This window comes from Pseudophryne corroboree, chromosome 5 (assembly GCF_028390025.1).
Source record: "Pseudophryne corroboree isolate aPseCor3 chromosome 5, aPseCor3.hap2, whole genome shotgun sequence".
NCBI lineage: Eukaryota > Metazoa > Chordata > Amphibia > Anura > Myobatrachidae > Pseudophryne > Pseudophryne corroboree.
Genome location: NC_086448.1, coordinates 343,042,236 through 343,065,703, shown reverse-complemented (window position 1 = coordinate 343,065,703; position 23,468 = coordinate 343,042,236). Strand labels below are relative to the sequence as shown.

The 23,468-nt window shown below is 43.5% G+C and overlaps 1 long non-coding RNA gene across 1 annotated transcript; it reads left to right on the top strand.

Moving 5' to 3' along the window:
* Positions 1–18,570: 18,570 nt before the first annotated feature.
* Positions 18,571–20,537, top strand: LOC134929048 (uncharacterized). Its single transcript, XR_010178235.1, has 3 exons — positions 18,571–18,640; positions 18,716–18,928; positions 19,835–20,537. It is a non-coding gene; the product is annotated as an uncharacterized LOC134929048 (long non-coding RNA).
* The last annotated feature ends 2,931 nt before the right edge of the window (positions 20,538–23,468 follow it).

Here is a 23,468-nt window from a genome sequence, read left to right as displayed (position 1 = left end):
GCTTACATTCTAAGGGGAGGGGTGGACAGACAGGGGTGACACAGATGGGGTACATAGAGAGCCTGGAACAGAGGGTTAGGATGAGATTTGGCTGGGTTTGGTAAAGAAGTGGGTCTTAAGAGCCCGTTTGAAGTTTTGTAGAGAGGTGGAGAGTCTGAGGGGGAGAGGTAAAGAATTCCAGAGAAAGGGAGCAGCGCTTTAAAAATCTTGGAGATAGGAGTGGGAGGAAGTAATCAGAAGACAGGAGAGTCGGCGTAATTTCTCTGGGGCTGACCATTCCTAAATTGGTGAGAACTACTGTTTGGGCGGGTTGGGTATGCGTGACCGGGCTGCGCTCGTCATGCTGCAGGCTCGGTGGTGAGCTTCGCTCACCACCGGTTATATTCCCACTCTATGGGTGTTGTGGACATAGGGGGTCATTCTGACCTGATCGCATGCTAGCTATTTTTTGCAGAGCAGCGATCAGGTCAAAACTCTGCAAAACTGCGCATGCACCACAATGCGCAGGCGCGTCATATGGGTACAAAGCTGATTGGTGCTAGGCGATGTATTTAACGAAGAATCCATTCGCACAGCCGATCGCAATTGACAGGAAGAGGGCGTTTATGGGTGGCAACTGACCATTTTCAGGGAGTGGTTGGGAAAACGCAGGCATGTTCAAGCGTTTGCAGGGCGGGTGCTGACGTCAATTCCGGGACCGGACAGGCTGAAGTGATCGCAGCGGCGGAGTATGTTCAGACCTACTCAGAAACTGCACAAAACTTTTTTGGAGTGCTCGGCTGCACAAGTGTTCGCACACTTGCAAAGCGAAAATACACTCCCCCATAGGCGGCGACTAACTGTTCGCAGCGCTACAAAAAATAGCGAGCGATCGACTCGGAATGACCCCCTTAGTCCCTGATAGTTGGCATTCCGACTGTTGGGACTGTACGGGGGCGGGATTTTAGTGTCGACATTGTAACTGGCGACTGCCCCCCATTTGGTCGGCTACATCGGCAGTGTATGCCCTACCGCAGCCAACTGACTGACATTTCCCTGTTTCTTCACATGGAAAGGGACAAGGAAATGCCTCCTTCCCAGTAGCGGAGCGCCAATATCAAGTGACATACTGGGCCAGATGTAATGCGGCCGAGTTCGGCAGTCGTGTGGGATGTCAGCCAAACTCGACCATTTTTTTAAAGGGGCAATCTTTTACAAGACAAAACCATGCCTTGTTTTTTTAAAGGAGCATGCCATGCTCCTTTAAAAAAAATGTCCAAGTTCAGCCCGAATGGACGCCGAACTCTGACGGCATTACATACGGCCCACTGTGAGAGATCTCAGAGTGTATGTCCCGGATATCAGCAGTGGCAGAAAAATTGCCTGTCGGTCTGACAGGCATTCTATCTGCCCTTATTTGCCCAGCATAGAATTAAGATTTACTTTTTCTCTATCGTCCTAGTGGATGCTGGGGTTCCTGAAAGGACCATGGGGAATCGCGGCTCCGCAGGAGACAGGGCACAAAAAGTAAAGCTTTACGATCAGGTGGTGTGTACTGGCTCCTCCCCCTATGACCCTCCTCCAAGCCTCTGTTAGATTTTTGTGCCCGGCCGAGAAGGGTGCAATCTAGGTGGCTCTCCTAAAGAGCTGCTTAGAAAAGTTTAGCTTAGGTTTTTTATTTTACAGTGAGTCCTGCTGGCAACAGGATCACTGCAACGAGGGACTTAGGGGAGAAGAAGTGAACTCACCTGCGTGCAGGATGGATTGGCTTCTTGGCTACTGGACATCAGCTCCAGAGGGACGATCACAGGTACAGCCTGGATGGTCACCGGAGCCTTGCCGCCGGCCCCCTTGCAGATGCTGAAGTAAGAAGAGGTCCAGAATCGGCGGCAGAAGACTCCTCAGTCTTCTAAAGGTAGCGCACAGCACTGCAGCTGTGCGCCATTTTCCTCTCAGCACACTTCACACGGCAGTCACTGAGGGTGCAGGGCGCTGGGAGGGGGGCGCCCTGGGAGGCAAATGAAAACCTATTTTGGCTAAAAATACCTCACATATAGCCTCCGGAGGCTATATGGAGATATTTAACCCCTGCCAGAATCCGTTAAGAGCGGGAGACGAGGCCGCCGAAAAAGGGGCGGGGCCTATCTCCTCAGCACACAGCGCCATTTTCCCTCACAGAAAGGCTGGAGGGAAGGCTCCCAGGCTCTCCCCTGCACTGCACTACAGAAACAGGGTTAAAACAGAGAGGGGGGGCACTAATTTGGCGTTAGAAATATATAAAAAAGATGCTATAAGGGAAAACACTTATATAAGGTTGTCCCTATATAATTATAGCGTTTTTGGTGTGTGCTGGCAAACTCTCCCTCTGTCTCTCCAAAGGGCTAGTGGGTCCTGTCCTCTATCAGAGCATTCCCTGTGTGTGTGCTGTGTGTCGGTACGTGTGTGTCGACATGTATGAGGACGATGTTGGTGAGGAGGCGGAGCAATTGCCTGTAATGGTGATGTCACTCTCTAGGGAGTCGACACCGGAATGGATGGCTTATTTAGGGAATTACGTGATAATGTCAACACGCTGCAAGGTCGGTTGACGACATGAGACGGCCGACAAACAATTAGTACCGGTCCAGACGTCTCAAAAACACCGTCAGGGGTTTTAAAACGCCCGTTTACTTTAGTCGGTCGACACAGACACAGACAGGGACACTGAATCCAGTGTCGACGGTGAATAAACAAACGTATTCCTTATTAGGGCCACACGTTAAAGGCAATGAAGGAGGTGTTACATATTTCTGATACTACAAGTACCACAAAAGAGGGTATTATGTGGGATGTGAAAAAACTACCGTAGTTTTTCCTGAATCAGATAAATTAAATAAAGTGTGTGATGATGCGTGGGTTCCCCCCGATAGAAAATTATGGGCGGTATACCCTTTCCCGCCAGAAGTTAGGGCGCGTTGGGAAACACCCCTTAGGGTGGATAAGGCGCTCACACGCTTATCAAAACAAGTGGCGGTACCGTCTATAGATAGGGCCGTCCTCAAGGACCAGCTGACAGGAGGCTGGAAAATATCATAAAAAGTATATACACACATACTGGTGTTATACTGCGACCAGCGATCGCCTCAGCCTGGATGTGCAGAGCTGGGGTGGCTTGGTCGGATTCCCTGACTAAAAATATTGATACCCTTGACAGGGACAGTATTTTATTGACTATAGAGCATTTAAAGGATGCATTTCTATATATGCGAGATGCACAGAGGGATATTTGCACTCTGGCATCAAGAGTAAATGCGATGTCCATATCTGCCAGAAGATGTTATGGACACGACAGTGGTCAGGTGATGCAGATTCCAAACGGCACAAAGGTGTATTGCCGTATAAAGGAAAAGGAGTTATTTGGGGTCGGTCCATCGGACCTGGTGGCCACGGCAACTGCTGGAAAATCCACCGTTTTTACCCTAAGTCACATCTCTGCAGAAAAAGACACCGTCTTTTCAGCCTCAGTCCTTTCGTCCCTATAAGATCATATCTGCCCAGGGATAGAGGAAAGGGAAGAAGACTGCAGCAGGCAGCCCATTCCCAGGAACAGAAGCGTTCCACCGCTTCTGACAAGTTCTCAGCATGGCGCTGAGACTGTACAGGACCCCTGGATCCTACAAGTAGTATCCCAGGGGTACAGATTGGAATGTCGAGACGTTTCCCCTTCGCAGGCTCCTGAAGTCTGCTTTACCAAGGTCTCCCTCCGACAAGGAGGCAGTATGGGAAAAAATTCACAAGCTGTATTCCCAGCAGGTGATAATTAAATTACCCCTCCTACTACAAGAAAAGGGGTATTATTCCACACTATATTGTGGTACTGAAGCCAGAAGGCTAGGTGAGACTTATTCTAAAAAAAAAAAAAACACTTACAAAGGTTCAAATCAAGATGGAGTCACTCAGAGCAGTGATAACGAACCAGGAAGAAGGGGACTATATAGTGTCCCGGGACATCAGGGATGCTTACCTCTATGTCCCAAATTTGCCCTTCTCACTAAGGGTACCTCAGGTTCGTGGTGCAGAACTGTCACTATCAGTTTCAGACGCTGCCGTTTGGATTGTCCACGGCACCCCGGGTCTTTACCAAGGTAATGGCCGAAATGATGATTCTTCTTCGAAGAAAAGGCGTCTTAATTATCCCTTACTTGGACGATCTCCTGATAAGGGCATAGTCCAGGGAACAGTTGGAGGTCGGAGTAGCACTATCTCGGATACTGCTACAAGAGCACGGGTGGATTCTAAATATTCCAAAATCGCAGCTGATCCCGACGACACGTCTGCTGTGCCTAGGGATGATTCTGGACACAGTCCAGAAAAAGGTGTTTCTCCCGGAAGAGAAAGCCAGGGAGTTATCCGAGCTAGTCAGGAACCTCCTAAAAACAGTGCATCATTGCACAAGGGTCCTGGTAAAAATGGTGGCTTCCTACGAAGCAATTCCATTCGGCAGATTTCACGCAAGAACTTTTCAGTGGGATCTGCTGGACAAATGGTCCGGATCGCATCTTCAGATGCATCAGCGGATAACCCTATATCCAAGGACAAGGGTGTCTCTCCTGTGGTGGTTATAGAGTGCTCATCTTCTAGAGGGCCGCAGATTCGGCATTCAGGATTGGATGCTGGTGACCACGGAGCCCAGCCCGAGAGGCTGGGGAGCAGTCACACAAGGAAAAAATTTCCAGGGAGTGTGATCAAGTCTGGAGACTTTTCTCCACATAAATATACTGGAGCTAAGGGTAAATTTATAATGCTCTAAGCTTAGCAAGACCTCTGCTTCAAGGTCAGCCGGTATTGATCCAGTGGGAAAAACATCACGGCAGTCGCCCACGTAAACAGACAGGGCGACACAAGAAGCAGGAGGGCAATGGCAAAAACTGCAAGGACTTTTCGCTGGGCGGAAAATCATGTGATAGCACTGTCAGCAGTGTTTCATCCCGGGAATGGAAACTGGGAAGCAGACTTCCTCAGCAGGCACGACCTCCACCCGGGAGAGTGGAAACTTCATCGGGAAGTTTTTTCCACATGATTGTAAACCGTTGGGAAATACCAAAGGTGGACATGATGGCGTCCCGTCTGAACAAAAAACGGGACAGGTATTGCGCCAGGTCAAGAGACCCTCAGGCAATAGCTGTGGACGTTCTGGTAACACCGTGGGTGTACCAGTCGGTGTATGTGTTCCCTCCTCTGCTTCTCATACCTAAGGTGCTGAGAATTATAAGACGTAGAGGAGTAAGAACTATACTCATGGCTCCGGATTGGCCAAGAAGGACTTGGTACCCGGAACTTCAAGAGATGCTTACAGAGGTCTTATGGCCTCTGCCGCTAAGAAGGGACTTGCTTCAGCAAGTACCATGTCTGTTCCAAGACTTACCGCAGCTGCGTTTGTCGGCATGGCGGTGGAACGCCGGATCCTAAGGGAAAAAGGCATTCCGGAAGAGGTCATTCCTACCCTGGTCAAAGCCAGAAAGGAGGTGACCGCACAACATTATCACCACATGTGGCGAAAATATGTTGCGTGGTGTGAGGCCAGGAAGGCCCCACAAAGAAATTTCAACTCGGTCGTTTCCTGCATTTCCTGCAAACAGGAGTGTCTATGGGCCTCAAATTGGGGTCCATTAAGGTTCAAATTTCGGCCCTGTCGATTTTCTTCCAGAAAGAATTGGCTTCAGTTCCTGAAGTCCAGAAGTTTGTCAAGGGAGTATTGCATATACAACCCCCTTTTGTGCCTCCAGTGGCACTGTGGGATCTCAACGTAGTTCTGGGATTCCTCAAATCACATTGGTTTAAAACCAGTCAAATCTGTGGATTTGAAGCATCTCACATGAAAAGTGACCATGCTCTTGGCCCTGGCCTGGACCAGGCGAGTGTCAAATTGGTGGTTTTTTCTCAAAAAAGCCCATATCTGTTTGTCCATTCGGACAGGGCAGAGCTGCGGACTCGTCCCCAGTTCTCTCCCTAAGGTGGTGTCAGTGTTTCACCTGAACCAGCTTATTGTGGTGCCTTGCACCTACTAGGGACTTGGAGGACTCCAAGTTGCTAGATGTTGTCAGGGCCCTGAAAATATGTTCCAGGACGGCTGGAGTCAGGAAAACTGACTTGCTGTTATCCTGTATGCACCCAACAAACTGGGTGCTCTTGCTTCTAAGCAGACTATTGCTAGTTGGATGTGTAATACAATTCAGCTTGCACATTCTGTGGCAGGCCTGCCACAGCCAAAATATGTAAATGCCCATTCCACAAGGAAGGTGGGCTCATCTTGGGCGGCTGCCCGAGGGGTCTCGGCTTTACAACTTTGCCGAGCGGTTATTTAGTCAGGGGCAAACACGTTTGTAAAATCCTACAAATTTGATACCCTGGCTAAGGAGGACCTGGAGTTCTCTCATTCGGTGCTGCAGAGTCATCCGCACTCTCCCGCCCGTTTGGGAGCTTTGGTATTATCCCCATGGTCCTTTCAGGAACCCCAGCATCCACTAGGACGATAGAGAAAATAAGAATTTACTTACCGATAATTCTATTTCTCGGAGTCCGTAGTGGATGCTGGGCGCCCATCCCAAGTGCGGATTGTCTGCAATACTTGTACATAGTTACAAAAATCGGGTTATTATTGTTGTGAGCCATCTTTTCAGAGGCTCCGCTGTTATCATACTGTTAACTGGGTTCAGATCACAGGTTGTACAGTGTGATTGGTGTGGCTGGTATGAGTCTTACCCGGGATTCAAAATCCTTCCTTATTGTGTACGCTCGTCCGGGCACAGTACCTAACTGAGGCTTGGAGGAGGGTCATAGGGGGAGGAGCCAGTACACACCACCTGATCGTAAAGCTTTACTTTTTGTGCCCTGTCTCCTGCGGAGCCGCGATTCCCCATGGTCCTTTCAGGAACCCCAGCATCCACTACGGACTCCGAGAAATAGAATTATCGGTAAGTAAATTCTTATTATTGCAACAGTAGTCACATGTGCATTTTTGGGTCAGCACGGTAGTACTTGCTGTCTTATAGCACTGAGATCATGGACTGCATCTGTGTGGGGTTTTTATGTTCCTGTGTTTGCATGGGCTTCCCCTGTGAATGCTGGCATTTTGCGAATAGTATGCAATTCACCTATAGCTTACTCTGTAATGAATTTAAAAAACACGGATAAGTAAAACTTCTATATTTTTGCATGACAATCCTATAAGTAAAAGCTACAGTCACTGGGACTCCACGCTGCACACATTGTCACTTGTGTATTGGCGTATGCTTTAGCAAATTACAGCAATTATGGGCAATTCAGGGTCATATGTATCTTTCTGTACAACTCTGAATCAGACCTATTGTGATTAGGAAGGCCAATCCCGGGCCATTTTTTCAATCCCGGGAAAAATGGTCAATCCCGGGATACTCGGGATTGGCTTTTCCCTATGTGTCCGCCCCCCTCGCCCCGCCCGCCCAGCACACACAACTCACCATACAATGGGGGTGGGAGGGTGTAAAACATCCGTGTCTCTCTCGGCGGCAGGTGATGGCGGGCGACGCAGAATGACCTGTGACTGCAGACGGGGAAGTTGGGAGGAGGGAGCCGAGCAGTGTCTGAGTGTCCTGAGGACGCTCAATGCTGCCCGGCTTAAAAAAAACTAAGGGCCGTCTGATCCCTCAATCCCTGGGACTGGAGGTTCCAATCCCGGGATTAAATCCCAGCCGTTTTGGGGCCTAAATCCCAGGATCCTACCAATCCCAAGATTGGCCTCCCTAATTGTGATTTTACTGTATAGCAGGACAACGGCCAGACAGATCTGTCTTGGCCTACTTTGGACTCATAAGTACATAGTCACAGTTTCTTCTCCTTTTTGATGAGGTTTATTTTTACTGTTATGTGACTGAAAATCGTATATTTTGTGCTCAATGCGATTCTAGAAAACACATCCTTTATTTGCTGCGAGCACCAGAGGCACAAATGATGGGATTGTAGCATCAAATTGGGAATGTCCCATAAACATTAAGACAGTTGGGAGGCAATTTTCTAGTTAAATTCCTTCCACAATGCTTCATATCCAAAATCTACTGGTGATGCCAAGCTAAGGGATCTGCCTGCAGATAGATGTCGGCAAAAGCATGTATCAATTTCTAATACCCGGTTTTAGACTCTTCGCCCCTCTGTTTACATGGTACTCTCCTTCCCAGTTCACCCTCCAACTGTTAAGCCTTTAGGGGAGAGTAAAGAAATATTGAAGAGAGATTATGGAGGAGACAGATCAAGCACCATTGAATCAGCTTCTGTTTTTCTAACAGTCTGTAAAATTACAGTTAGGAGCTGATTGGTTGGTACTTTCTTTTTCTCTCCACTTTATCTTTCTCTCTAAGCTTTGATAAATCTACCCCTTAGTTTGCTCTCACAGACAGGACCCTATTCACTTTTGTTCTCCTCCTCCTCCTTTTAGTATCCATTCCACAGTGCTCCTTGTCTCCATGTTCCCCATTGCAGACTCTGATGCTGTGTATTTGCCCATATGCTGGGTACAGGTGCAGTGAGTGCAAGGTCACCTTCACCTCCCTGTAACTCCCCTCCGTTTCACCACTTCAAGCTACAGGGAATTGCAATACCCCGACCTCTGTCAATCTCGGGTTGATTCAATTGTCATAATTGTTTTATTCACTATTAATACTCATTGTGTATTTTTTTGGTTATTTCTCTGTTGTGTGACAGTTTCTTATATAAATCTAAGTTAAAAGTTAAGTTTAATGTAACAACGAGTGCCCCCACAGAAGAGTCTAGGTTTTCTTGCTCGTTATAATATATATATAGATTGTAAGCTTGCGAGCAGGGCCTTCCTACCTCTATGACTGTTTTGTAAAGCGCAACGAAATTTGCTGCGCTATATAAGAAACTGTTAATAAATAAATAAATAAATAAAATAATATCTAGTTACGTAGATTAAATTGCGGAAATACCTGTGCACAGACCACCCCCTTCCTTTCACATTTACAGTGGCAGGCAAGATCCAAAAAAGAACTGCTGCTCACAAAGCTGCTTTACAGTTTTAATAAATCTGAGTGAAACGGAATTCTGCCTAAAATGAAGCACGATTCACAGGCCAGAAGAATTTAAGGGGACAGTGCCCTATTGAGTAGATAAGATGACAAACTGTACAGTACTTGCTTGTCCTTACCAAATAAAAACGCGTAATTGAGAACCTAGTTTTTATTATTATTCACTTACAAAGTCCTCTAAAACCGCATTGATGTGTTGTTTTTTTAAACAAAGTAATGTTTAAATATTATTTCCCTTTATGGGGAGTCCAGTCACTTACAGTATCTCTCTTCTTATCTGAGGATTAATTATGGCGTGGCTAAATTTAACTACTGATATCAAACTTTCATTTCCCAGACATCTAAATGACATCATGTTATAGCAGCGTTTTCTAAACAGACCTTAGAAAAAGCAATTAGGGTTATGAGGGACTTTTTACAAATCATACACTCGGCAGTATGAAGTGGAACATTGCTAAACATTGTACATTTTGGAACAGATCAGGGACATTATGAAACAGTGCAGACAAATAGAAAAGAATCCAGATACAAAATAAATCCTTTTATGGTTTTTCAATCCACACACATTATTCCTTGTACAGACAATGTTAGTTTAGTGATTGATTTTATTTTAGAATACCATATGAATAGAACAAACGTACTTGTCTATTTAACAATATGCAGCAACAGTAAAGGTTTTCTATTACTCTTTTTTTTTTTTTTTTTTGGGGGGGGGGGGGGGTTCAGGCAAGTATGGACCTGCTTCATGGTCCATACTTGCCTACTTTTGAAAAAGCATTTCAGGGAGATTGTGAAAGTAGCACCTGTCAATGCGGACATGTACACAGTAGCGGATCTTGCTACGGGCAAGCACCGCCTTCCGGAGGGCGCTACCACCGTGGCAAGATCCGCTACTGGTGCCTCCCGATGCTGTGAGATGCCCGATGCTGTGCGGTGCGCAAAGTCATCATGCACCTCACTGCATTGTGGGAGCGGCACATAGACACTAGAAGTCATAACTGACCTCTAGTGTCTATGCGGTACCATAGATCCGTGGAGTAGTGTCGGCAGCCGGAGATGGAGGGCAGCGGCGGCCGGAGATGGAGGGCAGCAGCGGTCGGGAAGCAGGAGCGGGGATTGTGAGTATTTTTTTTTTTTTGGAAGCAGCGCAACTAAGGGGCAGAACTCTACAGGGGGCACAGTACTGGGGCGATACTACTGGGGGCACTACTCTACAGGGGGCACAGTACTGGGGGCAATACTACTTTGGGCATAACTACAAGGGGCACAACTATTGAAGACACAGTTACAGGGGCATAACTGACCACGCCCCTTCTCCATGAAGCCACATCCCTATTTTTCGCCCTGGGCGCCACAAGGTCTAGATCCAGCACTGCATGTACTGCTACATCTGAGAGGCGTGTTATGAAAATGACTTACATCCAAATGTAAATAAGCCCCAAAGTTAATAAGATCTTCTTGTTGAAGAAAAGACACTGATATTGTGCAGGATTTGTTTGTGTATTGTGTTTTACTAGAGGTTCCATATACTGTAAGTGGCCACGCAAAACCTTATTTAAAATGCAAGTAGCCATAGAGATCATTGTGCCTTATAACTAGTGCAGGGAAATTACAATGATGATCCCATTTGAATGTATATACAGTATCTCTGATTTCTTTTTTCCCCAAGAATGTAACTGCTACATAATGGGGGTAAAGTGCAATCAGGGAGATTGCTGGTCTGTTCAGGGAGTCAGGGAGATTGCTACTATTTCAGGGAGTCTCCTGCAGAATGAGGGAGGGTAGGCAACTATGGCTTCACCATACCAGTGGAAAATGAGCATGCATGCCCAGCTTAGGGGCTGTCGGATGAGCAGTAGACTAGACACCTCTCGAGTGCAAAAAAGAAAAAAGTTAAGAAAAAAAGTTTAAAAAACAAAAGAAATTCAACTGTAATTGTTAATTATATACTGTAGGGCATTTTTTTTCTCTGTCCCTGTTACCGCCATGCTGCAATAGTGATACGCGAATTGCAGTGGTACATATACTGCTTCCAAATTGTGATTAGGAACCAGACATGTTTACCTTTAAATAAAATAAACCTTTCTGAAGCAGTATAATGCTATACGATACATCGCTTTTTGAAGTTATCCATGAACACTTGGTCTGATGGAATTTTCTTGGTAGATGAAAGCGTGGACAGTGACTCAAAGACTCCAAGAAAAGCCACAATTATATTTTAATTTGGTATGAGATTGTTTATGACACAACATTATTGGTTGTACAAATTTTGGTGGTGAAAACTGTACCGTTGGGAGCTCCTTATTTTTGTTTCCAATGGGGATGCAGATGCAGCCATGACTGTGTCTATTCTACGCAGTGTACCTGTGAGTTTCTGCTAAAACTGCAGCAGATGGAATTCCCACCAGCTGCATCTGTATTCCAAAACTCTGCATTAAAAAAAAATCACACCATTTGCTGCCCATCCGTCACACCATTGAACATAAGAGCAGCCCTATGATTGCTCGGAATGTCACTCTGAACTTGGGGGCAGATGTATTAACCTGGAGAAGGCATAAGGAAGTGATAAGCCAGTGATATGTGCAAGGTGATAAAGGCACCAGCCAATCAGCTCCAATATGTAAATTAACAGTTAGGATCTGATTGGCTGCTGCCTTTATCACCTTGCATATATCACTGGTTTATCACTTCCTTATGCCTTCTCCAGGTTAATACATCTGCCCCTTGGTCACCCGAAATCACTGCAACTAGGAAAAAAAGTCACAATTGCTGAAAGTGACATTCCCGTGTCTTAATAGCCAACCCCAGTTACCACATAGAAATACCCATTGAAATGCCACTTCTGTGTCCAAATCCTCACTACGTCCCCTGGTGGTAATCTTCAGGATGCATGCCCAGTGCCATTCAGATGCATGTGCAGACTTAAAACATTGGACGCTACTGACACTGAATCCACCTTTTAATCAGATCGATAGATAGAAAGATAGATAGATAGATAGATAGATAGATAGATAGATAGATAGATAGATAGATAGATAGATTCCATTAACTATTAAACGGGGTACATAATATTTTTTTTTTTTATAAAAAGATGTTTTATTTCTACAGACATCAATGGCAGCACTCCACTACTGTACTGTATATGTAACAACTTAGATTTCCATTACATAAAGGGAATTGCCTAGTATTCTGTTCTATTAAAAAAACATCAATCTAAAAATATAGCATGGTGCAATTACGTTGGGCCAGTTGTCCAAAAGTCCAAATTCCACTGCTGCTTTTGAATACTCAGAGTAGATTCATAAAACATCTGCTTTTTATTTGTCAGCTTTTCTGTGTTTATTATTTCACGTGATAACTATCATGCAATACTTGTGTGAAAAACCCGAGGAGAACAATAACCTATTTATCAGGATTCTGAGAGGAGAGCTCTATTCAGTAGGAGAAACTGGTTTGCATTTAGGTTGATTTGACTGAGGACCTAAAGCATTCTTAGAAATCACAGTTCTTTTTTTTAAAGCATTTAAAAGCCGCCTTGAACGTACACTCTCAGTTATTAAGATGGAAACAGTTCCAAAATTACAATCCATTGTCAAATGTCAGTATGTACATTTTTAACTTTACAAATACTAAAATCTCAGACTGTCTTAAAACTGGTGTGTCTCACAGTGGGGTCTTATTGTAAGGAACAGTGGCAGGCTTTTCCAGAATCAGACAGTTAAGCTGGATATCCTGTTCCCACATACAGTTAACAAAACACATCCAGCCAATGGAGAACTGATAGTTACACTATGGTGAGTTTCTCCTTTTTTCATCAGTTACTGCAATAACTAATTCATCCCTCTACAGAAAGCTAGAATCACAGGGAGCATCTTTATGTCTAAACTGACAGACTACTGAATAAACTGCTTATAATACTAGTCATCACAGAATTGGAGGACACATATAACTACACATAGCATTTTGTAGAGCACATAGCTTGATGTATTATTATTTTCATTTTGACTTTTTTTTTTTATAAGCAGAAAATATCCCATCCCCACTGATGGGATTATTACATCTGTCCCTGGACCCTGCATATCTAACACCCCATACCTACCAACTTTACTGTCCTAGATCTCATGAGAAAGTTTTATGGTCAAGTTAGTATTACCCCTTGTCAAAGTCGAAAAATATTGCAGTACACACATCATGTACAAACTACACACAGATGGCCTCCCTGCGTGCACTTGTTCTGTCGTGCGTGCGCATATCCGCAATTTGCGTATGGTCGCTCCCGCGGTCCTGCGCATTAGCGCGTGGTATGAGTATTAACGGTAGAGTTTGTGAACGCATGGAAAAGCCATCAAAACACATTACATATTTAATCCAAATAGTGCACAATGTACACATAGTCTCCCTGCACCACATCAGCAAGTTATAACAGTTTAAATGGTAACAGAACAAAGGGATTCACCTTTACAGGATAGGAGGGGACAGAACAAGGTTATAAGGTGGTGTTTGATATCCAGCTGTAGGGTATTTTAAGGGTAATATTCTGGTGTTGGTTTACAGAAGATCGCACGTTCCTGCGAATAGTTATGTGCAGGAGCAGAATATAGATATAAACTGTATTTACTGTACATTAGGTATGCGGCGGGAACCCAGAGGAGACCACCCACAAGTGCATCTTGAACAGACATCGCCCACCTATTCAAACCGACCTATGACCTCTCCTGTACTGTAAATGACCATCCCTGCGTCCAATGGACAAAGAGATTACAGTATCCATTGTGTTAAGTTTTGGAAGATTGTATAAAAGGAGCCAGCTGCAGGCCTGGTCACACAAGACTCTAAAAGTTATCTATCTAGAGGACCGAGGACCAGACTGGGTAGCGCGGCGAAATCCAAACAAGTATGTATCATTGACTGTAGCCATTATTCTTTTGTATTGTATTGCTTTGTGATTGTAACCCCCTTTCAGTAATAATAGATTGTGGTGTCGGAACCCAGCAGTTTAAATACAATCTGGTGTCATGTTTTCCTTTCCCTGCTAAGGTTTAAAGTGTATTATTATCGCATGCATAGCTGTTAAGGGTTCACGGTGTATCTTTGGGTGTGTACGCGCTGCGTGTACTTTGTACAGTCAGCGCTGCGTTTGTACGCAAAGTCCGTACACGGTACGGGACTCTGTACGTTAATGGTGTAATAGGTACGTAGGTTGTGGATTAAGTATAGCGGCCGCAGCGGCTTCATTTAAAGTGTATGAAATGTCTTTTTAAAGTGTTGCTTTAGTCCTGTACGTAAACCAGCGTTTACAATTGGGGGCTCATCCGATTTCCACATACTCACAGCCTAACAGGTCATAGCAGACAATCTATCAGCAAAAGGGTGGACAGAAAGTATCCTACGTAACCTTTTCATGGTCGATGGATACACTGAAAACCCTACTTGTGTGCTGATTAGATGACGTCTGCTCTGTATGGTTTGCAGAGGTGCTGGTAGAACCCGTAAAACAACAGGAAAAAAGCTATTTAAAAATCGGTGGAAAATTTTTTTGTCGCAAAAAAGCGTACACAAAAGACACCCATACTTTGCATACCCTCTCACATTGTTGCCATAAGACTAAAACTTTTGTTTAAGCTGTGTTGCCTCTGGGGTAAAGCTGCCTATCTGAATGAATTAAAATTTTCTGCACAGAAAAACCAAAGTGTATTTGAGTGAGCGAACGTAGGAGTGAGTGGATTTGAACCCCGGAAATCGGGTCCCGTGGTACACCAAGTAAGTGGAGGCTTGGTGGCGTGAGGCAGCTGACTCACGTTAATATAGATTGAAATACACAAATCGTGAGGAGATTTGCAGAGGAGCGTAATAGGGAATTGTGCATTGTGTAGTATTGAAGTATAAAGGTTTTTTTGTTACGCTCCGAGCTGAGGTTCACAGTTTGTACATTGACCCATGGTTGTACGGCAGATAGGTAACAAGTACCTATACGCTGTGCGATTGGACCGTGCATTTGTGGGTGCGATAGATAGTGCAACTTGATACCCTTTTTACGAGCTTTTTGCGTAGAATCGCGGTATCATTCGCGCTGTATAGAGCATACGCAAGCATGATTTGTGTATAAGTGTATAGGGAGTTTACGCTGGTCTCTCTCAGGAAAATCTCCAGCGGCAGATATTTACTGGAAAAGGTAAGTCACTCCTAACACTTCCAGTAAATAGAAACCGATAGGGCCTCACTGGGTACGCGGTGTTCACTATTGGAGTGAGTCGTGGTACTCAGCGGAGAAGGAGCGAGTGAAAGCGCTAGGTGTCTTTCACGTCTATCTGCGCTCTGCATTGGGGATTGCGTTTATTGGCAAAAAGTCCGCGATGGGATCCAATTGCACAAGCAGTGGGCATTTAGTAGCTAGGGTTCAGGCTGAAGAAGTGGGACCGAAAAGGTCAGAATTGCGAACGAGAGGGTCAGCAAGGTTTATTATGTGTGAAAAGTATGGTTCACACACGGAGGCTTTTTGCAATGAATGGTTACGTATGACTGACAAAGATAGGGTACCATTCCCTAAGGTGGGCAGCTTTGAACCAGAGGTATTGCAGAACTTAAGGATAAGGATATGTCTGATAAAATAATAAATAATGATAAATAAAATTATTATTCTTGGTACTTGTTATGCATTAAATATGAATCGAGACCGCATATATTGCGCAATTATGAAAAGGTAAGTAACCATAGTACAACACAGACCCCAGAGGTAAATACTAAATTCAAATACTCCTGGGACAAAATCAGTCCCTTTGTGTGTGTCCAAATATCATAGTATAAACTATTGATTCCATAGGATAGGATTATCTGCAGGCAAAAACGTGTCACTAGTTCTTTTAAAAGGACTCCATTGACAAAAGACCCTGGTATATACACTATTAATTAATCCTCCATATATAGCAAGATCATGCACGTGCTGTTAATATATCCACCTATTTTGATTAATGTGTGCAATCCTAGCACAGCCATAGGTGGTAAGAGATTTCTCAGTATAGAACAGATACACCTGGGTTAACGGGCGGTACCCACATTATATATACTATTATCATAATTGTGGAAGTATGTCAATGCCCACTAATGATATCCATTAGAAACAGCATGGAATATAATAAAGACATTGATCTGAAGGGATAAGGAATGGAATGTGCACCTATACATAAGTCCTTTTAGCATCTAGCGGACTGGTGTATTATAGATTTGTAAATAGCGCGGGTTTAGTAACGTATAATAATATCAATATAACCAGACCATTAGGGGAGACAATCGCTGGTACTAAGTATAACGGAATACTCTGGTAGGACACAGCAGGCATATTATTGTGTGTGGTAATAAATGAATAAAGCCTGAGAAGCTTTTAACCGCGCATAGGGGTATATTTACTAAGATTCGTATTAGTACCGATTTAGAGTGAGAATCATCACGAATGTCATCGAAAGTGTATTTGTGCAACTTTTTGAATTTGTTACGCCTCATTTACTAAGCTGTCGTATTTGTATTTTTCGTGTTTTACGATGTCGATGTCATTCGTGGTTTTGTAAGGTATAATGCGGCCGATTTAGATGTTTGTCGGCCGTGTTCTGCGGTTTTTGTTACGACTGCGTCACATTTCGGTTACGGCAGTGTTTCTCCGTTCCCGGACGCGTTTTTTTCCTAAGTTTCGTTTTTGTCACTCGTCCGTGATTGGTTTGATTCGTGATGGAGGAGTGTCTGTGCACATTACTATAAAAACGCCCCAAACCGTCCGCACCTCGTGGGTTTAGCTAGTGGAGAGGTGAGAGGAAGGTGTGTTAGGAGTTGGTGAGTTTTGTGGAGAATTTGGTGGATTTTTTGGGTTTTTTTGCGATTGTTGAGTGCTGTACTGTGTGTGTAAGTAGTCTTGTCATACTTGTTGTGTAGTTATTTTAAAGTTTGTCTTCTTTTTTGTCGTTGTTTTTTTTTCCAAGTCTATTGTCATTGTTTGTGAGTGAGTGAGTGTGTGTGTGTGTGTTGGGTGTGTGGTGTGTAGTGGTAGTGGAGGAGTGTGTTTTGTGTTTTTCTTTTTCAGTGTTATTTGTAGTTTGTCCGGATTATGTCCCAGTCAGAGGTCAGTGTGGTGGAGGAGGTGAGTGGGGTGGAGGAGGTGAGTGAGAGGGAGGAGGTGAGTGAGGTGGAGGAGGTTAGTGAGAGGGAGGAGGTGAGTGAGGTGGAGGAGGTTAGTGAGGAGGAGGGGGTGGCTGCTGCTGCGGCCTCCAGTGATAGTGATGGTGTTGTGGCTCCGCAGCCACGCACCACTACAAAGACTGGCCGCAATGTGAAATTCAGCTATTCAGAAAATATGGCTTTGGTGCGGGAGCTGATGAGGCATCATCGGCAGTTGTTTGGCCATGATGCTGCCAAGGTGTCCACACGTAGGAAGTCTGTTCTGTGGGGGAAGGTCATTGCGGCTGTGAATAGTGAGGGTGTGGTGAGGCGGACCGAGGACACGTGTCGCAAGCACTTTTATGACATAAAGCGCCGTGTCAAGGCAAAGATGGCCAAGGAGGCCAAATCAGCCCGCCAAACCGGGGGTGGACACCCCTTCCATGCATCTTACCGCGATTGGGAGGAGCCTGTGCGTTCACTTATTCCGCCAGAAGTGGTTGGTGCGACTCATGTCCGGGATTCTGACCGGCCAAGGCAGGATGGTGAGTTTTTTTTTTTTTTTATAAAAGTATAAACATCTGTGTGTTGTCCTTTGTTGTTTGTAATTTAATCAAGCTAATTGTGATTGTCAGTTTGTTAATTGTTACAATGTGTTGGTGATGTCGTGCAGGCCTGGCCAACCTGTGGCTCTACAGGTGTTGGCAAACTACAAGTACCATCATGCATTGCCTCAGTTTTGTTATTAGTGAATGCTACATCTGTTGCAGTGCATGCTGGTATGTGTAGTTTTACTACATCTTGAGAGCCCCAGGTTGTCCATGACTGATGTAGTGTTAATATTAATTTGTTTTTATTTTTATTTTTGGTTTTGTAATCTGGTTGCCTTGCCCTTTTCCTTCCATTTTATATCAGTACTAAATCTTTCTAGGTGTATTTAAAAGAAGTGTGTTGAATATGTTGTTAGTATATTTAGAAAACAAATAGATTTATTTGGATTTTTGTTTATTGTGTGTTGTTGTGGGTTGTCCTTTGTGGTTTTGTTTTGTTTTTTGGGGTTTTTGTGAAATATTAGATACATTTTAGAGCAGATATTTGATCCTAGTGTTGTATTTGTAGAATTGAAATTGGTACCTTGTGGTTGTGTCAAGCTATGTGATTTGATTTTTATTCATTAGAATATTGTGCATTTTTTGGCTTTGTGCATGGATTAATTAGAGAATTTTATTCTTATTTAAAGTATACACACCCAATGAAGTCAGCCAGAAAAGCTTAAGCATCGTTTAGTTTACTTATCATCAGGTTCCAGATGTTTTCATCACAAGAAGGATTTTCAGAAAACATTGTTAAATAAAAGTATGTCCATAAGGTAATTCTTCTTATTTTTACAGTACGCCAGAGAAGCAGCACAGCCAGGCCACAGCCAACACTGCCAAGTGATGCAGATGGTGGGAATGCAGGTAAGAATTCACTGTATTCACATATTCAGCAAACACATTGAAGCACAAAATGTTAATGTTTATTTTATCACATAGGTTCTTCTTCTGCAAACCCCCCTCCACTAAGGCGCCCATCACAGGGCTCGGTGACTGTGCCTAGGAGGCCAACCAAGAGACGTCGTCTTTAGGCTGAATCTGCTGCTCCATCATCACCACCCCAACGGCGCATCTCCGCAGTGTTGTCCCTGCCACCACAAGCAATTTTGGCGAGTCCACAAAGCGAGGATCCACAATCACCTCAGCTGTCTGGTGAGTAAACAAATAAGTTAATTGTAACAAAAATTTAAAACAGTGTGGTCTATGAATTAACCTGGATAAGGCATAATGAATTGATAAACCACTGATATGTGCAAGGTGATCAAGGCAGAAGCAAAACAGATCCTAACTGTAAAAAACCTGAACGTCCCTGTTTGGCTTGTGCCTTTATCACCTTGCACATATCACTGGTTTAACAAATCCTTAGGTCTTCTCCTGGTTAATTCATCTGCACCACTGTTTGTGTACTGGCAAAAATATAAAATTTGGGTTAATTCTTATTACAGGCAATAATCACAAACAACAAGCACATGGTTTTTTGGTCATTTTTGCAGTAACATTTTCAGATGTGATGTTGCCCATAGCAACCATGTAATATTCCAAAAAATTAAACAATAAACAGCAACAAAATATAAATCTAGAATCCAATTGTTTGCCATGGACAACATCAACATTTCTAAACATAGGCCACCTTAAGACATTTACATGGTTTTTTTCAGAGAAATGTGTGCTTTATTTCTTTGGTGTAATTTGCCCACACAACACTGACTGCCTTGATCAATTTGTGAGTGTGTTCCAAAACACATTTAATGTATTGTGTGTGTTTAACAAAAGGAAGGGTCATACATAATCTGTAAATGCATTAATTTAAAATGGCGACATTTTTTCGTGTTTGCACATTCATTATGGCACAGAGTCCGACAATACCCTAATTAATTTTTCAATTGAGTATGGAAAGTTAGAAGCCACATATGTGTAAAAAAAGGTAAGATTCCTAGGTAATTTTAGCCCACAATCTCTGTTTTATTTTCAACATGAATATTATTAAGTAAGGCATGTTTACGTCAAGCAAATAAATATTTTCAAAACTAAATAGTGGCTGTTATCAACCCCATACAGAACCACCCATCATGGACGAGGACGCACAGCAGGAAAGTGACCAGCAGCCTACCTACACACTACACCTGCAGCCCATCGATCCTTCCCAGCCAACCACGCAGCAAAACATAACACAATCACCCCAAACATCCCATAGCCCCCAATTGAGGCCAACACCACCCCAGCAACAAATGGCCCCTGAGTTTTGGAGCAGTTGGGCCACACAACAGGCACAACACTATGCCTGCCTGAACACCCACACCCAATACCTTGCCAGTCTGCCCCATCATCTTCCTCGCCTCAGTCGGAACTCAGGCAGACTGATAGTTCAGGTTGGCAGAATTGCCAATTCAATGGAGCAGATGAGGGCAGACAACAGTCAAAATCATGGATGAGGGCAAGCCAATTTAGTCAGAATCATGGATGAACAACAGCAGCAGCAACAAGCCCTCATACAAATAATACAACACAACCAACTGGTGAACGAAAACCTCTACAGAATTATTGCCAGCAACACTGCCACAAATACCCAACTGACTGCAAGCATACACAACCTCAGCCAAAGCATTAATGTGTTGGCATCCCAACAAATCAGCTCAAGCTCCGGAACTACAACACCAAGCCAGACCCCAGTTACCTACCCTGTTAGACGCTCCAGCAAAACACAGACCAACGAACCAGGTCAATCCTCTGCACCCAGCACACACAAAAAAAATTTGAAGGATGCATGAAATGGTTGTTACAAAATAAATTTTTTGGAATTGTTACACAAAAAATGCCTGTGTCCAAGCAAAACATTATTTAACACGCAATATGTGTATGGTTTAATGTGCTAATGAGTGACAGTGTAAGTTATTCATATAACAGTATAACTGTAAAGAACAGTATAATTAACAAACACTAACGCTACACAAACAACATTCACACATACAATACATTTTTAAAAAGTGGTTAGGCAAGGTTATTTATAACTCAATAATACTTACCGTTAAAATAATGCCAAATCACTTCTTACCTTACCTGCCTCCCTACATCTGTACTCACACTGTCACCAGATGTTTCTAACTCACCTACTTGCTGGCTGTTTTCTTCATCACCAACATGTGGCAGAAGTTGACTCAAACACAGATTATGAAGAAAACAGCAGCAGAACACAATCCTAGTCACCTTTGAGGGACTATACAACAAAAGCCCAGCAGACTTATCAAGACACCGAAACCTAGATTTCAGCACCCCAAAACATCTTTCTATCACATTCCGCGTAGACTTATGTGCATTATTAAAATTGTGTTCAGCAGGAGAATCAGGTTGGGACAATGGAGTAAGGAGCCAAGAGTAGCAGCCATAACCACCATCACCTGAAATACAGATATAGCCAACATTAGGACATGTGGATTATGGTAAAACACATACAAAAATCAGGAGTTTGAAGTTACCACACATACACACAACACACTTGGAACATACCCAGCAGCCAGCCATCAGGCATTTGTCCGTCCTCAAACTTATCGAACAGTGATGACTGACTGAGGATGAAGGAGTCATGGCAGCCGCCAGGGTAACCTGCAACCACACTCATAATTTTGAGATTTGCATCACAAACCACCTGCACATTAGTGGATTGGCGAAAATGTCTGTTTGTGAAAACATATTGCCTGCCCCTAGGTGGTCTCAGCTCAACGTGTGTGCAATCTATGGCACCCAGCACATTGGGCATGCCAGCAAGCTCATAGAAAGCTACCCTGACTGCATTCCACTGCGACTCCTGGGTAGGGAAGCAGATAGAGGCATCTATATTGGGTTCCAACACATCCAAAACCTGAGTGGACATTACAAAATATAAGGTGAGTGTCATGATCTGTAATCAATACAATACTGTGTTATAACACATAACAGAAGCAACACTTAGACATAGACGTGTATGTATGATTCAACTCACCTGATTTAAATATTTGGAAAAGGTGGGCTGGGAGATACCAATTACATCGCCTGTCACAGCCTGGAAGCTCCCAGTAGCCATAAAGTGCAACACAGCCAAAAGTTTGTGCAGGCCTGAGACAGAGCGAGAGCGTGCTGTCTCAGGGTCTAGGTCCAGTTTGACAAGGTCATACAGACGGAAAATGTTGCTTCTATTTAGCCGAAACATCTGTATGACCCTATCATCGGACAATGCGTTTAAGTTTAAACGACCCCTAAAAAAACGAGGCCTGCGCAGCCTCCGCGGCACCTGTACAACCTGCTGACCATGTTGACTTACCTGGCCCTGATTTATTGTCGCCTCATGGAGCAGTCTCAGGTATCCCCCAGCAAACAATAAATCTGTACTACACACGGCAGCAGCCATTTCAGAGTGAGAGCTGGTCAAAATGTGCTTGGGACCCTTTTAAAGGGCCAAAAATTCAGGTGTGACTAATGGATAATTGAATACACATGTAAACACGCTTATCAAAAGCAGGTCTACTTTTTTGTAGGACTTTTTTACGATTTGTATTTTTTTACGGCCGCAAATGCATTTTCACGGTACAGATTACAAATACGAATGGTTAGTAAATGACCGAGAACCATACCTAAACAGCCGCGTTTGACCGAAGGTGTATTCAATCGTAATTTTTCCCTTGGACTTCCCAAAAAATACGAATGCCCTCATCACTGCCATGATTTGAGTTTAGTAAATTCCCGAGATGACACTTTGAAGTAAAAACACCATCTCGGTCAAAATCGGGACCTTAGTAAATATACCCCATAGTGTGTATTAACATCACAAACCATTGAAGGTGAAGCGAGTGCGGCAAGCAGCCGCGAACACTCATCATACCAGCCCTAACTCATCAATATTCCTATTTGACATTTAATTATTATAAAGGGCTTTGTGTACAATAGACCTGGTCTAATTGGTGTATTACAGCTTGAAATCATTTATTATTTAAAGATCATTGTCAATGGAGTCATGATGCATGCCGCGCTTAGACCCATACAATAGACATGATCTTGCTATATATGGAGGATTAATTAACAGTGTATATACCAGGGTCTTTTGTCAATGGAGTCCTTTTAAAAGAACTAGTGACACGTTTTTGCCTGCAGATAATCCTATCCTATGGAATCAATATTTGGACACACACAAAGGGATTGATTTTGTCCCAGGAGTATTTGAATTTAGTATTTACCTCTGAGGTCTGTGTTGTACTATGGTTACTTACCTTTTCATAATTGCGCAATATATGCGGTCTCGATTCATATTTAATGCATAACAAGTACCAAGAAAAATAATAATAATAATAATAAAACAAAATAAGTATAATTCCAGTGATATTTACTTAGAACAATAAATTGAGTGAAGCAATCGTTAGAGCACAGTGAATCAGCTTTTAATTTTTTGAGCACATATATTTAATCACCTATAGAGCACAATTTATTTATTTTTTCACCAATATGTTTCCCAATTGCTAGGCAAATTTTTATTAAATAAGAATAAAAGTTATATTTTAATAAAATACATAAGTTTTCCTCTTTCTAAGTGCGCCAACGAAGAGACAATCCTTTTTCTGTCCTTTGTCGTTCTTACGCTAACCGTTGCCAGCTGTATCCCATTTAAAATTTTCCTCAGGATTGTGAGCAGGAAGATGATCCCAGCACGATATCGGCACTCTCTCTA